This window comes from Ambystoma mexicanum, chromosome 3p, assembly GCF_040938575.1.
Source record: "Ambystoma mexicanum isolate Mex_15411 chromosome 3p, UKY_AmexF1_1, whole genome shotgun sequence".
NCBI classification, from domain to species: domain Eukaryota; kingdom Metazoa; phylum Chordata; class Amphibia; order Caudata; family Ambystomatidae; genus Ambystoma; species Ambystoma mexicanum.
The window spans coordinates 1,028,558,146-1,028,575,574 of record NC_090925.1 but is presented as its reverse complement, the minus strand read 5'-3'; positions in this window follow the sequence as shown (position 1 = coordinate 1,028,575,574).

The following is a 17,429-nucleotide window of genomic DNA, read 5'->3' as shown; positions in this document are numbered from 1 at the left end:
GATGTAATTTTATATGTGGGAGACGACCATGAAATAGTAGTGGCATCACTGACATCACAACCAGAGTATACTTACTCGTTACTCGGATTACGCGGACGAACAGTGCCGCGAAGTTCGTGCATAAGCACCATCATCATCCTCAACACGGTCCGTGAGAGGCAGGCTTCCCTGAACTCTGGCAGCTCGGTGATGCATTGCGGACTTGGCTCGCCTTCCGAAATGTAGGCCAAGCACCCGGAATTTTCACGGCAGCAGCAGTTCTCCTCCTCAGTTGGCATTAGCTCGCACCGATTGCATGTGCACCAGGTGGAGACGCCGTCCATGCGACATGGTCCAGGCTCTTCATCCGTTGACTGGTCCTCCCAACTGCCGTCCGAATCCCCATCGTTTTCGCGTGCTTGCCTTTCCAGTAGTTCCTCCTCGGTGTACTCGGGCTCGTACATATACGGCATTATTGTAGCCATTGTGTGGTAAAGAAAGTAAAATAATTTACAGAGATGGTACATGTGTTCACAAGGCCTAGAAGCGGCGAAGGTAGCTGACCAGAGCACAGAAACGAGTCACAGAATACTCAAAGTAACACAGAGAGAGTAATGGAATCGAAAATCTGCTGCTGTGTGTTGTGAAACGGTGTGTTTATACTTATTGAGGAAAGAGGCGTCCTGCCATTTCCATGGCGACACTTCATTAGCTGAGGCGCAGCGATTGTTGACACGAAACGTGCTTTGGCGTTGGGAAATGGGCGGTACGCGTCTGCTGATGTCAGGCTCAGGGGCTGTATTGTGAGATGATCTAAGACCCTGTGTACAGCAAAGGAACATCGCGTGCCTCAAAACGAACTTTTTGGAACGTGAGCAAATAAAAATACAAATCGCTGAATATTCTCTAAACATTTGATGTCAAATAAATGTACTTTACCAAATTTACAATCTTGCGGTTTTATTTAAAAGTACAGTTTCATATTCCGAATTGTGGCGCGCTGTGTTGTGAGCTGATCTGTGTTGGTTTCCGGGTTCTGTGAGGAGTCGCGTAGAAGACGCCTGGGCGCGTTTGCCTACGCAGCACAGTCACGTCACGGATAGAGGCGGGGAATATGAATGTTTTGATAAAGTCTGTTTCAGGGGCGGGGGATATGATTTAGTGCCGCAAACGCAGGTGAGCCAGGTCGATGGGGGGAAATGATAGGATTATCACAAAATGGCGGCTGATTTCGAGTGCGTTAATGGACGAAAAGTCGGGTAAGGTCCATAGGAAAGTTTTCTACGATCTACCGATTTATGCTTAAAAACACATGGCCGAAAAAGGGACAATAAAAAAAAAGTCCCGGAACTATCCGTTAAGTATATTAGCGGCAATGTCCGCGTTCAACAGAAAACAAAGTAAACATGGCAGACGCATCGAAAGATTAAGACGCACTTCACGCTGTGCCACAACCAATCGGTGAAAGCGCAACATGGTCTCGGCCAGCACGCCGCGGAATAGCCAATTGCAATCTTCTCCACGGAGCAAACAGGGAACTGTGACCGCGGAGCGGACATAGATATCACTAATTTGTAGAGACATACTTTTTGATCGTTTTTAAGGGAACTACTGGATGCATTGTCACAAAAGTTACAAAAGCAAGCTTTCGCGACCAAGCCCCTACCACTGCCACAAATTTGGTTGAAATCCGTCCAGCGGTTTGGCCTGTAGCCGTGAGCAAAGTTTTCCCCCATTCAGTCTATGGAAAAAAAGACATTTTGGGACCCACCCTATAACTTTTCACCCCTGGACCCGACATCACCAAACTTTGCAAAGAGTGGCCCATACACCTTTTCTGCAAAGTTTGGTGATGATTCATCCAGAGGGAGAGGGGTTATAAGCCGCCCAAAAAGTGCTCTTCCTATGGAAACAGCAACTTAACGATAACTACACAGCCACTACCGTGGCCGTGTAATATATATATATATATATATTCTGTGAAATAACATTGTTAAAGGGACGTTATGGTTAAGTTGCTCTAATAAAAATCTATGAAATTCAGTACAAAGACTCTGTTAAAGGGACGTTATGGTTAAGTTGCACTAATAAAAACCTACGAAATTCATTGAACAGACTTTGTGAAAGGGACATTATGGTTACAAGTAAAACCGAAAAAACTTTGAAATTCGCCGTTATGGTAAACCATGCAATCATAACTCGTGCCAACACTGTGCACTGCTAAGACTAACACTCATGACATCAAAGATGACATCACAAATGTCACTGATGTCATCACTGATGACATCAGATATCTGTGCCATTTGTTTTTGTTCACTGACATATATAGGCCAGTTGTTTGTGTTCACTGACAGTGAGAATCTAAAAATCTACATCTATGGCTTCAGTCATGGTCATTCCTCCGCCCAAGCCACCACCATCACCACTACAACAACCAGTTGGAGGGCCTGGATAGGTGAACAGGCGCAGAAATGCAGAAGAGGATGAAGAGGAAGAGCAAGATGAGGTAGATGAAGTGCCTACCTCCAGCGCCCGAAGTGAGTCATGGGTGTGGCGGTTTTTACCATCTTTGGGTGTGTACCGAAGGCTCAGGCAGCCAAGGTGAGATGCACTCGTTGCCACATTGTACTCAGTCACGGAAGACTTGGGCTGTACTCCCACAGGACCACCTCCATGCGCCACCACACCAGATCCAGCCACCTGCGTGCTCTGAGAAAGGCTGTTCCTAGTGCAAGTTTTCTAATCGGAAAAGTGGAAGTGGAAGTCCCAGAATGCAAAGAAAAAAAACAAGACTTGATAAGCACCTACAGATTGGAATGGATCATGTTGGCAAGTATGCATGTACTGCCAACATTTTAAACCTCCACACACCAAGTGCCACTTAAAAATGGTCTACAAATCTTTTCCATCTGCTTTTAATTTCTTTTAGAAAAAAGTTGCACACAGTGCTGCTATAAATGCACATATGATTTTTTTTTACTTTCATGAAATTGATCCAAAAAAGAAACATTTTAAACGCTCAGCATTTTCAATTTTTCTTTCCATATGCATGTCACACTTTCCAACCTCTCTCATTGCATCCCTTATACTGCCTCCATTCTCCACCTACTCACATATGTGTATCTTGACAAAGTATCTATATACAGAACTAGTCATACTCCAACTGTTCTAGCAACATAGCTGACATACTGTACTACACCATCCATAATGCATCTGTATTAACTCTTTTTCTCAACAACTCCACCTACCATCATAAATAACAACCTCTCTTACTTAAAGTACTTCACCTCTACACATATACCCACTAACGTTCGTTTACAATTACATGAAAAAAGAAGATTGCTGAAGACAGCTACCAAAAAAGAACACTCTTCACATCCTACAAAGCACATTAATATAGCATGCATATCTCTCTAATTGTAACAATGTACTTTTAGTATATATTAGCCTAGAGTATTATTTTCAAGTCAACAACATTTATTTACTCATTATTTTGCAACATTCACACTCTTTCCATTTGCATCTAATTATTGCTCTTTATTCAATAAACCACCTATTCTTTACTGGCTAACAACACATCCATATCTCATCAACTTCTGTACCACAATTTTACTTCAATAATATTCCATACCCCTATCCACATGTGGTCCTAATTCAAACCCAACAAGTGTCACATTCATTGCATTCCAAATCACTATCATACATTACCACACATACACTTCCTCGCCCATTTTCCATTAAACCCACACAACCCTCATACCTATGCACTAAATCACATCATTATAACAGACACTGTTCTCCTCAAACATTATAATGTCCCTACTTATTCAATCACACCACCACTCCCTTATTCACTAACCCAAGCCCGCCACCCCTGTACAGCCTCTTACTGTTACAACCTTACCAATTACACCTATCATCCCACTGCACAGTCATACAGCACTCTATTCATCTCTACAATCACACCCACACACCGATGCGCAATACATGCATATACATTCCACAACTTTCAAATCCAAACTTTCTTTTATCCCCAACAGACAGAACAGAATGCCTACTAAAAACCAACTCCATAGAAAACAAAGTAAAAGTGGAGCAGAAAAGAATAAAAGCAAGCCATATAGTCATCCACCTGTACAACAGTTTATAGAAAACATTAAAACAAAACAGCTAGTAAGCTCACTCAACAAAACTAAACCAGCCACCACTAAAAGAAGTCAGGCACCTCTTGCAAAAACTAAAAGTAAAAAAAGATGTACAAAGAAAAGCATACCTACTACTGAACCTAACACTATATATACCAATGTTAACTCAGCCACAGTAAAACATTAAAAAAAAATGATTTTACAAAAAATGGCCACTGCAGACTTCTTCGCAATCTTATAAAGACAGCTAAAAAGTCATGATTTACCCTTAAAAACTACAGTAGAAGATTAATCCTCGAAGCTCTAATTGACGGCGCATTTCTATAAAGAGAACGTTGTTTATATTGATTTTAAACAGAATTAAACCACTAATAAATTAATCAACAATAGAAAATAAATACAAAATAACTGACCCCTCAATAGCTTGCACGTACTGAAATACAAAGCTTGACAATAACCAAATGACATCACATGCTTTCGCTAATAACTTAGAAATACTCCCACTTCTAACGTCTTTCTATCTTCATGAAGCTGCTGGAGTCACTGGTTGCACCTCTACTTGGGAGATTCTGTGAAGAATCAGGTCTTTTCAATGCCATTCAGTCAGGGTTCCGGTCAGGAAGAGACAGAGTCGGTATTGGTCTCTGGGCTGGATGAATTGACACTTATCTCCGATCAGTGCGGAGTGGCAGCACAAATTCCTTTGGATTTGTCAGCAGCCTTTGACACCGCGGACCACTCCCTTCTTCTTAGTCAACTTTCAGCAGCTGGGATCTCGGATACTGTTCTATCTTGGTTTGCTTCATTCCTCTCTGATCGTTCCCAGTCGGTGTCTGTTTACCTTTTCTTCTCCTCTGGCTTCTGGTGTTCCTCAAGGCTCTGCCCTCTTCCCTAACTTGTTTAATTTCTATATCCAGCAGCTATTTGCTCTTATCCACACCCACGGCTTTAGAAGTTATTCATACACAGATGACACGCAGATCATAGTGTGCCTAGATCTGCTTCATCCCTCCCAGGCCACCCAGTTAAAGGATTGTCTGGAGGCTGTGGGAAGATGGATGGGTTGCAACTGGCTCAAACTGGATGGAGGAAAATATGAGGTCATGGTGGTTGGCTGTAGATCCCCATCTTCATTCTGGACTCCCCCCTTTTTGGCCTCTGTCGATTGGACCCCACCCTCTTCTTGTTGCAGTGGTCAGAAATCTAGGTGTAAAATTCTCAGCCTCCCTGTCTAAGGCTACTCAGATTGGTGCAGTCTGTCAGGCTGGCCATTTTCAGCTGAAGATTCTGAGAAAGGTGCTGCAGGTCATCCCTAAGCACCTTCATGCCTTAGTTGTTGCTTTGGTCTTTAGTCGGAACGACTTTTGCAACTCATTGTATCTGGCACAACCTCTGTTTTTACTCCAAAGCCTGCAGATTCTGCAAAATGCAACATGGTTGGCTACTAATACACCCTTTAGAGAGCATATTTACCCAGTTCTCTGTGTTCTCCATAGGCTACCTGTGGCCAAACAAATGCATTTTAAAGCTATGTGCCTAGTTCATCGTGCCTTCTATACGGTGGGTCCGGTATATTTTCAGCTCAAGTTCCGTCCCAGGAATTACTTTAAAAGTAGAGACTTATGACCTGGAAAACTACCCATGTTCTGAATGTAATGCAGAGAACTTTCACAGCAGAACATGTGACCAAAGGTATCCCCCCCTTATTCTGGCTAGAAAACGTCCACCTTCACTTCGCCAGACATTTACTTTGTCATACATTTACATCTTCATGCCTTTACTTCGTCTGGATATTCTCATTGTGAAGGTGGCAATGCATGTGGTTAAGGTCAGCTAAAGTTTAGGGTTGGCGGTGAAGTGGTAGTGGAGAGCAGAAGGTGGGGTAAAAAAAGAAGTGGGGGTACACAGGTCTCCCCCTGTAATGACACAGTGACTGCTCTGGGAAGTGGTAATGACACAGTGACTGCTCAGGGAAGTGAAAGACAGGAAAAGTAAAGGTATTGAGAAGGAAATGTGACTAAGTATATGTTTGGCGAAATGAATTCAGTGGAATGAAGACATACGTGATATGGATTCCCACATATATGACACATATGGAAACACCTCAAGTGCTTATGCAGTTTGCATGGATATGCTTTTGTTTTATATACACTCAATTATCAAGCTATCGTGGGGTTATGTGTGCATTCTGAATATGTTTGTCAAGTTTGCTCAAGAATGGTAAGGAGAGAAAATGGAGTATTTGAAATCGGTTTCTACAAGTTGGCTTTTCAGTGGTAGACCCTATTGGGGTTTTGTAGTACAAAACCAGCTGAAATGATGATCACCAAGTGTGAAGTACACCCAGAATTTCTATAATTTTAGGGAGCAGTTCAGGGATTTTTTAACTATTCAAAAAACCCAAATCTCATCAGATATCGCAGAGTAGTGGGGCAGTGACTCAATGTTTTCATTGCCTTGTAGATAAGAATATAATTAATATCCTATCCCCAAGTTCACTTTTGTTGGCATATGACATTGCCCGTGTTAGGTAGACTTTAGATAACCTTTTTTTAAATTGCTCAGCCAATTCTAAGTTTTTTCAATTTACTCCAAATACTTGGTTTTGAAAGGGACATCCAGGTTATGAAGACTCAAATATTAATTAATACTCAAGTTCAAACTCAACCATTCACTAAAAGTGTTCCACTCTATAACTAGAAGCATTAAGTGCCGTTTTGAGGCTTGGCCTTATTTAAAAACCTGTAAGCTGAGCATTTTCAGATGGATGGAGAACAAGACATTTTATTTTATTTTTTCATTTGTAGCAGCACACCAAGTCCCCAGCCATCTGGGCTCTAGTTACATAGGTGGGTATAGTCCAAGCCGCTGGAAGAGGTTGAAGTTAGTTAGATGAACATGTGAGTCTTTAGTTTGTTTCAGAAAAGTTGGTAAGACGTCTCAGAACGTAGATGGCCCGGGATATTGTTCCAGAGTGTTCCAGAGATTAGCCACAACAGTGGGGAAGCTTCAGCCACCTGCACGTTTGCGTCTGAATCTGACAGTGAGTAGTCGCTGTTGGAGGATCTGAATGGTCTGGCTGGAGAGTATTTCTTGATCCTCTGGATGAGGTTAGTTGCTGCTTTGTTCACCAACAGCGGTGTGCAATCACGAGGATTTTAAATGCGATTCTTTCCCGGATGGGGAGCCAATGGACTAAGCGCTTGAACTCTGAGATGTGCTCAGATTTGTTCAGCAGGTCCAGGGCTGCCTGAGAACATTGTTTTGAATGATCTGAGCCTGTTCAGGTGTTTGTCTAATGTCACACAGAGTAAAAAAGACAGAGAGCCAATGAGAGAGTGAAAGTGAAAGAGAGCTGGTAGGGTAAATGAACTCCTTTCACCAAGCACTTAAAATATTTAAAAGATTCGCTCAAAAGAAATATGTCAATTTGATTCCTTTTTAATTAACTTGAAATTTACTTGAAATTCAATTATTGTGTCATCCTAATTATGGTATCAGCTTACTTCTATTTTTGTAAAATCTATATTTAACAACCTCGAGTGGGAAAAGAAAACTGCAAGCTGCTTGTACATTGCAGTGTACAGTGAGGAAAACAACACTCTGTAGAAGGGCCTAATTCACAGAAAGTTTAGCGTGGAGCAAAGTGACTTTGCACTGCAAAAGAGTTCTTTGCACCGTGCTAAATGGGCCTAATTCCCATAGAAAGCACCAGGAGCCTAATTCATGGAACGTTTAGCAGGGAGCAAAGTGACTTTGCGCTGCAAAAGTACTCTGGGATGGGGATACCCAGACGTGGACCCTTCACCTCCTGTGTCTTCAAACCTGGCAGATGTTATGACATTACTGCACAGGACCCACAAACAACAAGCACCACTCTGTCTTGTAGGGTGACATCTTGCTTAGTGTTCGGGAGGAGAGCCTGACACCTGGCAGTTTGGGCCACTACCCCAACAAGTTCCTATTGGACTAGACACTTTTTGCTGGGGTCAGTGATGGAGAGATTGATGGATAGATAGATAGATAGATAGATAGATAGATAGATAGATAGATAGATAGATAATGAACAGTGCTTTTTATAACACACTCCAGCAGGATTGCACACAGTGTGATGCCTCTTTACATTTTTCAATATTACCCCAATCAATCTCTGGGTGTCTGTGAAGGAGGTGGGCATGCAACCCATTCCCCGGTGTTCTTTAAGGGATATCACTCACTTGTGTATCAATATGAACGGATTTCCCATTCGATTTGTGTCTTTCTCTACCCCTGTCCCATTTATCTCTGCCTCAAAACCACTCTTTCTATACGCCAACTCCCCAGACTCTGTGAATGGATACTGGGCCTTGTTATGACCCTGCCGGTCCAGTAAAAAAGTGCTGGTATTTACGGATACCCGCACTTTACCAGATCAGCAGAGTAAAAATATGCTGATCAGGGCTGTGACAGGTTTTGGTGAGGTCCGGGGGAAAATATGGTGAGGCCCCTTGCTATTTTTTGCATTGGACCAGTGGCACCGCCAATAGGAGACGAATACAATTCTCCCTTTGAATTTATGTGTGGACGGCATAGAAATGTTGATGAGCTTTCTGGATGCAACTGGGCTAAGCACAAATCCTGATGTTGGTCTATTGAACTTACCATCAAAACGATTTGTAGAGTAGGTCTGGAGGCTAAAATCAACAATAATCTTGCACAGATCATGTCATGGTCGCCCATTTGTCACCTTCCACCAGTACCCAGGGTCATGAACCATGACCCTATCTTGTAGATGCTAGTCGCATTAACTCTGTGCACATCAATGCTAATTTAAGCAGTATGATATTTCGTCAGGATCGGATTGGGACAAGAAATAGGCCCGGACACCCAAAAAAAGTGGCCCACCCCTCGCCTCAAAAAAGTGACCCTCAAAACATCATCCGTGAATCGCGTCAATTCATGACTTTACAGAAAATGCTCTCGTGGAGGGTTCATGTGTCTGTTGCATGTTATGTTTTGTGTAAACGCTTGAGAAAATGATAACATTCCTTTTGTACTTTTTTTTTCAAAAACATCATCACGTAGCTAAATACTTATTTTGCAGAACCAGACTCAAGGCATGTCTATTTGTTGCCCCTGTAATGAAAATATAGTTGCATTTAATAAGCAGTACATCCAAATGATGACACGGGAAAGTACCAGTTGCCAGTTGTATTTATGCTCAAATATTACATTACAACACAACTCATAAAATAACATAACTTTGCATATAGTTCTGTGGCAGGGTCCACAGCTCCCTTATCACTCTTCTTGTCCAAGTATTGCTGAAAGCTGCTATCCCTGCTCAAATTCCACCCCATGGCTGCCATTATGCTGCCGCATATAAAATTATATCTTGGAGTTCCATGTTATTTCTACCGAAGGGAGATTGTGATGAATGATTCTATTTGAGTGTAATAAAATGTTGGCATACAATGACTTGGATTCACCTAGTAATAGTGAACATTGATGTGTTTAGACTGGTTGGGATGGGCCTAAAATAAGCACGCACTGGCAAAGCCAATAGTTTTGGCATGGAATAGGCCTTTGCCAGGCATTGCCATAATGGTACTAGCTGGGCATATGATGTCAGTGCCTGGCAAATGTTTCACCAATACACAAGCCAGCACTGTTGGCTTTGGCATTGCTTGTTTTTAACAGGACTTCAGGGCAAGGAACAATTGAAAGGACAAACATTTTTATTTACATATAAAGTAGCTAAAGGCACACCTGGTTAAGACATTTTTATTACTACCGGGGCTCCTTTACAGCAGAAATTGAGTCATTAACTCTCAGCAGACTGCTTAGATAACACTAGCTGGCTAAAGTGTGATGTTACTGCTTGACAGAGCCAGCTCAAAAAGGATCCCAGGATTGTGTGCTTTGGGGAGACAGGGACGGGTAGTTGGTGGGAATGTACATTAGCATGGCTTTGTGCAATCAATCGGTGGTACAAAACCAAACAACAACCACAGGCTGTGTCCTCCTCCCCAAATCCCATCTCCCTCTGACTGTGTGCCCCGCTGGTGTCAAACACCTTGCTGCAAGCCATAGCTAAGTAAGGGCAGACTTAGGAGTGGTCACTGATCTAGTCCGTTTGTGAACGCAACAAGGGCAGCCCCCACATCTCTGGGAATGCCCGATTTAATTTTCTACATTTGAGTATCTCGAGAAGGCAAACCTGGTACTGTTATAGAAAAGTTAGTATCCCATGCCTCCGGGGTGTTACCCGCACAGGCACACAGAGAGGCTGTGATGAAGTCTAACAAATGTGGTTATGTGCTTTCTATACGTTGGCCACAGTGTATCCCTTCTGGCGGCTTCCATTAGATCTCTGCTTACTGAGTTTGCCTTCTGCCATTCCAAACCCTCCCAGTCCATATTTTCTTGTGCTATTTTAACGATGCTGCACAGACCCTGGTGTATACTGTGAATAACAGTGCATATTAATTGTTACAGGTGCCATGCCTTGTGACGAATGGCAGGCGTTTCAATCTCATCCCCCTTCCTTCTATCGCATTAACACTACCCTCGTTTTCGGAGTTGGCGCTATGAAACAAAAAAAAATCTGCCTGCGGCACAGGTCAAATTATCAAAATACATTTCTAGAAACTTGACTGATTGGATTATGGGTACAAATATTTCACTTGAAATCATATTAAGTTAATGTGTTTATATAGGTCTTCATATCGGATTCCATACACAGTATTGAATGCTATTACCAGAAGTTAACTGCACTCATTTTTATCAACTTCAGAAAAAGGAAGGCCCTGAGTCGCCCTGCCAGGATTCACACCGGAGTCTGCAGGGGAGCAATTTGCTCGCTCAGCTAGCCGCAATTTGAGAGCTAAAGAATATACATTCTGAAATAGCTCCAGTGGTTAAACACAGACTATATGCAACGAAAAGAACTATAGGGCTCTGATCATCGGTTCCTACATCCATAGTGGAGGGTATCCGGTCATTGCATCAACAGCCAAAGCATCGACAGCCATGCCATCTAAAAAAAAGAATCTAAAAAAAAAGCATCTAAGGCATTTTTTTTAGATGGTAAAGGGTTTAGTTTAATAAAAATGGGGTGTAAAGGTTAAAAAAAAGGGGGATGGAGGAACCCCGTTAAAAAAGAAAAATGACAAAAAAAATGCATTAGATGCTTTTTTTTGATGGTATGGCATTAGCTGGTTTGGCTGTCGATGGATGACTATAAACCATAATAGAGCAGGCTACAAGATGAGTTAACTTGTCACCCAGGACACAGCCGTAGGTATTGCACCTCTTGTCCATGCGGCAGTCTCCACGGTGGGCGAGGGGCTTCTGTCCTGTTGCAGGAGAAAATTCAGAGGGGCAGGATGTGGTCTCCGTGGTTTGTGCCCCCAAGTAGTGAGCCTATACTCCCGTTACTAAGAGCACAGTTGGCAGACCACAGAGTGCGAAAATATTCCCCTGGATCCGGGGCAAGTCAAGCCCAAGTGCACCCACCCGTTTGGGGGGGCGGGTTAGATCTGTGCCTAGTCCTCCATGGATTCTCGACCATTTGGGGAAAAAACAAAGCAAAGGCGCATTCTAGAAAAATAACGCTCCAACCCCTCAAACCCCTAACCCCTACTTAGGCCCTGATTTACAAAAATGTATTACCATGGGCAAGTCGCATTGAAAAGAGTTTTGTAAATTAGGCCCTAAGCGTAGCTGGAAGAAGAAACACACAGAATTCCGTTTCCATGTAGACATGAAGCGGATACTCATGCTTATATTCACTAGTGCGGACTGTGAACAAAGGCTCTCATTATCATTATTTTTTTTATTTTTTTAAGGATGCAGAAGAGGAGCACACACAGAGCACGTGCCGCTCTATCTACCTATCTACCTATCTTACCACCTTCCTCTTCTCTGTGTTTATATGCAGCCGCACACATACACACATGCACGCACACACGCACGCACACTTCGAGTCCAAGTGGCTTTGATTTTAGAGTTCTTTTCAGAATTGGCACCATTCTGCACCTCTGCTCTGCCCTTGGACCCTGTCCAGGTTCCAAGGCTGATTTACGGAAGAGTGTTACAATGGGAAAACCCCATTGCAAAACGGTCATTTAAAGCCGAGCCTTCAGCTCCAGGGAGGCTCGGCGTGGGCCGTGTAGGGTCCGCCGCAGGTGGCTTCTAATCTGCATGAAACCCTGAAAAGGTACCAATCCAACCCAGCTCCCAGGTTTATTGAAAGGGCCAGAGAGGCCAGGCACAGTCGTACCACCTAGTCCAGACTCCAGACCAGTCAGTCTCTGCTGCTTGTGGCTGTGCTGCGGGGCCGGGCCAGCTGCCTGCTGCACTGGCTGCTGCTGCTGCTGTGAGGGTGATCTGAGCGGAGCCACGAGGTGGCAGGCAGGTGCCACTGTGCCCAGTTCCCAAGCAAGAACTATTTGTGGAGGGGGTGGGGGTGGCGGGCCGGGGCCAGGCACTACTACTGCGGTGTGCGGTCTGCTGCACAGTGCAACAGACTGCATACTGCTGCTTCCTTGTCCCCAGTGTGCGGCAGTCTCTGTGCGGCAAAATCATGCCCAAGCCTTACCTATCATCTCTCCACTCCAGAGTCACATTACAGAATTGATCTCCTTGCGGTGCAGAGTCTGTGTCTATGGTTTCAGGCTGCAGGCTGCATTTTCATTGGGCTGCCTGCGCTGTCATTCCCCGGCGGCCCCCAGCCCCAGGCACAAGTTGTTTTTTGTTACTTCCTGCAAAGTTGAAAGCAACTTAAACGAGAGTGAATGCTTGTGCGGTGGCCTAGCCCAGCCCTGCAGGCTGCAGCCCACTTTGACTGAGCTAAGTCAGACTAGTGGCCGAACGACTGATAGCCCAGTCTGATGCTGTATTTCATTCACAATAACCACGGCCAGAAGTCTTCTATTTTTCTCTAATGTGCTATATTCATAAAGGCACAACTGGAGACTAGTGTTTGCCTACATAGGCCTGTCAGACTGTGGGATGTTCTACCCACTAGTCTATGCCCTGCAACATTACTGTGCGCTGCTTGCATCAGAAACAACAGAATGGCTGCTGAAAAGCCTTATATCTGCTAGAAATCGTTGAGAAGTGTGCAGGAAAACCTGAAAAATAGGCTGCCAATCCATTTTTCCTATGTCAGTGGTAACACAGGAGACCACTGCCCACAGAGGAAAATGAAACTACTTGAAAAAGCAGTGCTGCATTGCAAGGGAAACACAGAACTGCTTTAAAAATCCGTTTTTCATTGGCTGTGGAAAGTGCAAAATTATGGTCCCCAAACATCAGAAAAGATCCAACATCCTTGTTGGGTGTTAAACATTACTCTATTTAAAGAATCCACTAAAGCACAAATGTCAGCAGAAGCATGTTTTATCAGAAGAAAATCCACATTCAAAGATGCCTGCATGGGAAAAATATGTCAGAAATGGGCGCAGTACCGCCGCTCGCCTGTGTCAGAAACTGTCAGTTACTTAACCTTAAAATCAAAGTATGGAAAAGAAGAGACTTCCCATCAAAAGCAACATAGGTGACAATGCAATCTCTATGTTTTAAAAAGGCTGGAATTAAGAGATTTGTGGCTATGTTTGTAAATATGTAAATTATATTTTAGAAAAAGACTATTTTAAACATTGTTTTAAAAGTAAGTTAAAGCCAACCACACTGAGATTTAAAAACATTCCACAATTTCTCCCAAACAAAGGAATCTTCCCCCCTGCTCTCTGCTGAGGAACTGTCAGGAAGGTGTGAAAGGAAGTGGGAGGGGATTTTGGCCTGTTGCTCTGAAGGGAGACAAAATACTCCCTTGACTGAAAGGAAATGCTAATTTGGGTGTCGACAAAAAACAACTGCTAGCAGGAAGAAGCCTGGGACTGCTCTGGCCCAGCCAAAACCTTGGGGGTGGGGACAGACAGTTTTGTTTATTCGGAGAGCACAGAAAATATCTTTTTGAAAAAGACTCATAGAAAACTGAACAAAATTGGTAAAAATCTGTAAATATAGTGTTGTTAAAATGAAAATGTTGCTCACAAGTAGAAACTACTCTGGAATTTGTGCGATGTTTAGAGACTGAATCACGAAAATGTTGATATTGTAGCAATTGTGATAATGTTAGGAATATGAAACATCACAGGAGTATGCCCAGATGTTATGTGCATGTCTATGGAAACATTTGTACAGATCTGACACTGGGTAACTCACCAAAAGTGCGAAAAACTGCCATTTGTGAACCGAAACTCTTAAAAAGATGGGACTTTGATGGATACGCGCCTTATTTAATTTGGGATGTAAGTATGTATTATTAGCAAGTTGGTGATATTGGAAATATGTTTTATATGAAAAATCGATTATCTGTGTAGAAACAAAGGGGAGGTTTTTTCCTGGACCATAAACACAGCGTCACCATGACACATCATGACACACTGTTTCCTTCTCAAATCAGGAGAGAGGGAATACTTTAACCAATAGGCTTCTTAGAGGGTTGGACTTAGTATAATCAGCCTGCCCACCCCTTTGGGAAATACATAAATAGGGACTGTTGAGGACCTAGACACAAACATTTACCCATCAACTGATTTACTGGTGAAGCGCTCTGCAGGAAGAACCCAGATCAAGACTGCAGAACTCTGAAAGCAGAAGGCCCAAATCCAAAGCTGAACCTTTCTCAGCTGGCCTTTAAAATCTTGCAACTTGATTTTAACCCCAAACTTGTAAGGGGCATAACCAATTGAACAGCCGGGCTGTGCTGTTTTCTGGTTCTTGCCAAGAACCCTGCTAGAACCCAGAGATCCAAACCAGTAGAGCAGAGCTGTAACCCAGAACCAACCCGTCAGATCCAGTCCAAGAGGCCATGAAGAGACCAGAGTGCCTTGCTGAGTGCAGAACCAAGCACCTGAATCCTATCTGGTGGCGAGCAGATTCCAGTCCAAAACCCTTGACCAGATCCTGACGGGCATATCCAAAACCATAGTTGTGAGTATTTAGCATAGAATTGTCTATAGCCAATCTCTTATCCTGAAGTAATCCCAGCCAACCCATTCTATCATATCCAGACTGCATTGTAGAACATCCTTTGTCTGTCCTGAATCCTTCTCTCATCCATATAGTCCTGTGATAACCGTAATGATAACCATCTTTGCGCTAATATATAGTTGCTGAAGAAAGGCAAGAGTCACGGCAGGCAAAGATCATACAGAGGCGCCTCTATACTGGTGGCTGTACCATTGGTATCTGGCATCTTCATAGCCCCTTAGTGTAGAGCAAATCCTTGTTTGTAATATTCAAAAGTGCATCTTTCTTTTTGAAATCCTGACTCTTTTTGAGAAAAATTGACCTTTACTAAAACCTTCATAACTTCTGAACCGTACATGCAATTCCGCATTCCAACTCCTTATAGTTTTGCCGCAATTCAACCTATGAATTCAGTTTCCTATCTGCCAGCCATTCATTCATCATTGCTAGTTCTACCTGGAACTATCCAAAGCGGCTTCCACTAGTTCTGAATCCTATTTAGCGAATTAAAGTCATTTTTTAGTATTTTCCCATTCATTACAAGCAACATTCAAAAGAATTTGACCTGTTTTAAAATCATTCCTGTTTCTCTCTAAGCTTGCTGTGGGAATTGGGATGGAAACTGCATTTATAGAGCGTTTATTCCTGAAACCTGTTTTCTCTCCTTCCCTGTCTATATTGCATATTAGGGGGGACTGAGTAGTGTCAGGTGGAAAGAGTGATTACATTGCATTTGATTGAATTCATATCAAGTATATCTGTGCTGCATTCATTTCTTATCATGGCATTTGACTGAACCCACACAAAATTATTCTATGCTACATTATTCTTTTCATCCATAGTCCTATTGATTAAAGAGATTGTTGACTGTAAAATCACCCAACGCTGATCAATGTATAAATATTAATAGTGTGATATCTAGATGTTGTTCAAATTCAGAAAAGTGTGATATCTAGATATTGTTCAAATTCATAAAAGTGTGATATATAAATATTGTTCAATTCATCAAATTAATCTTTTAACTTTGCAAAAACACCTACTTATTGGTTCAGTGAGACCGGGGGAGGGGGGAATTCAAAGAGAGGGGCGTGATATAAAGGGTACATCATTCAGAAATAAAAGAACTTTAGACATAAAAATATATAATTAAGGGTTCCAGCTGGGCATCTCATGCCAGGCATTGACTTTGTGGAGTGCTGGGTTGAAATCACTTACAAGACGGGATGCCAAAGACTCAGAGCTTATTTAGGATCAACTTATTTTTTTTAATGTTTCTGAGGCCTGTTATTTTGTGCCTAAATACTTCCCATTTTGATGTCACTGTGGCCTAGATTTTCCTGTATCCAAGTATAATAGTTATCAGATCATATTTTTATGTGCAACGCTTCATATCTGATTCCTTCTGCTTCTAATCGCTATAAAAATAGTTATTATTACTACCAATTATATAGTACTTAATTTATCAACCTTAGAAAGATGACGGGTTGATTCAGCCCTGCTGAATAATGAACTTGGAAAGGGCAGGCTGGTGCATGTCAGCGCTGAGCTTTTAACTTGCTGAGCTATCCAATTGTGACACAAGCAAGCTGTCTATTCAACTGTGCAGTTAAAAGGAAACATGTATTAGGATACCTACCCATATCTGTCCTTTTCAGTCCTGTTATGTATATGCAAAATATGTAACAATGTCATTATCACATTTACTGGTCATGATATTATTCTAGTGCTTTTAAGCACTGTAATACGTGTTATATTAATACGAATTGTAACCCCAGAGCAAATTCATTACCAAACACATTCTTTTTTTATGCACTTTGAAAGAGACTTAGCTGGTAAGATAGCTCTGCGGTTTAAGTGCTCACTGCTGGAATCTATGTTTTGTTATAATAATTATTATTAGGGTATTTATTGATTGCGGACCTAGTTTCGAGAAGCTCTGCAATTATGGGAGGAGAACATGGTGAAGGATTTGCAACTAACAGGTTTGAACCCTAGCAAAATCTACTTAACCTTTTATCCTTCTGAAGTCAACAAATGATTATTATTTTTGGTTGCCTGATAATTGTATATGAATATTTTATGCAAAGCATTTTAACGATAGCACTATGTGAGCAATGGACTATATACATGTTTTACCTTCAATCAGTCCAAACAGGCTCAGAATATTGTCATGACTTAACCTAGTGTTGTTATAAGTGTGACCGGTTTGACTGTTATTCAACTTCTGACCAAATCTTGAGTAGGGGGTCCCCGCAGAGCCTCATTTCCTTCCTTTTCAGCCTC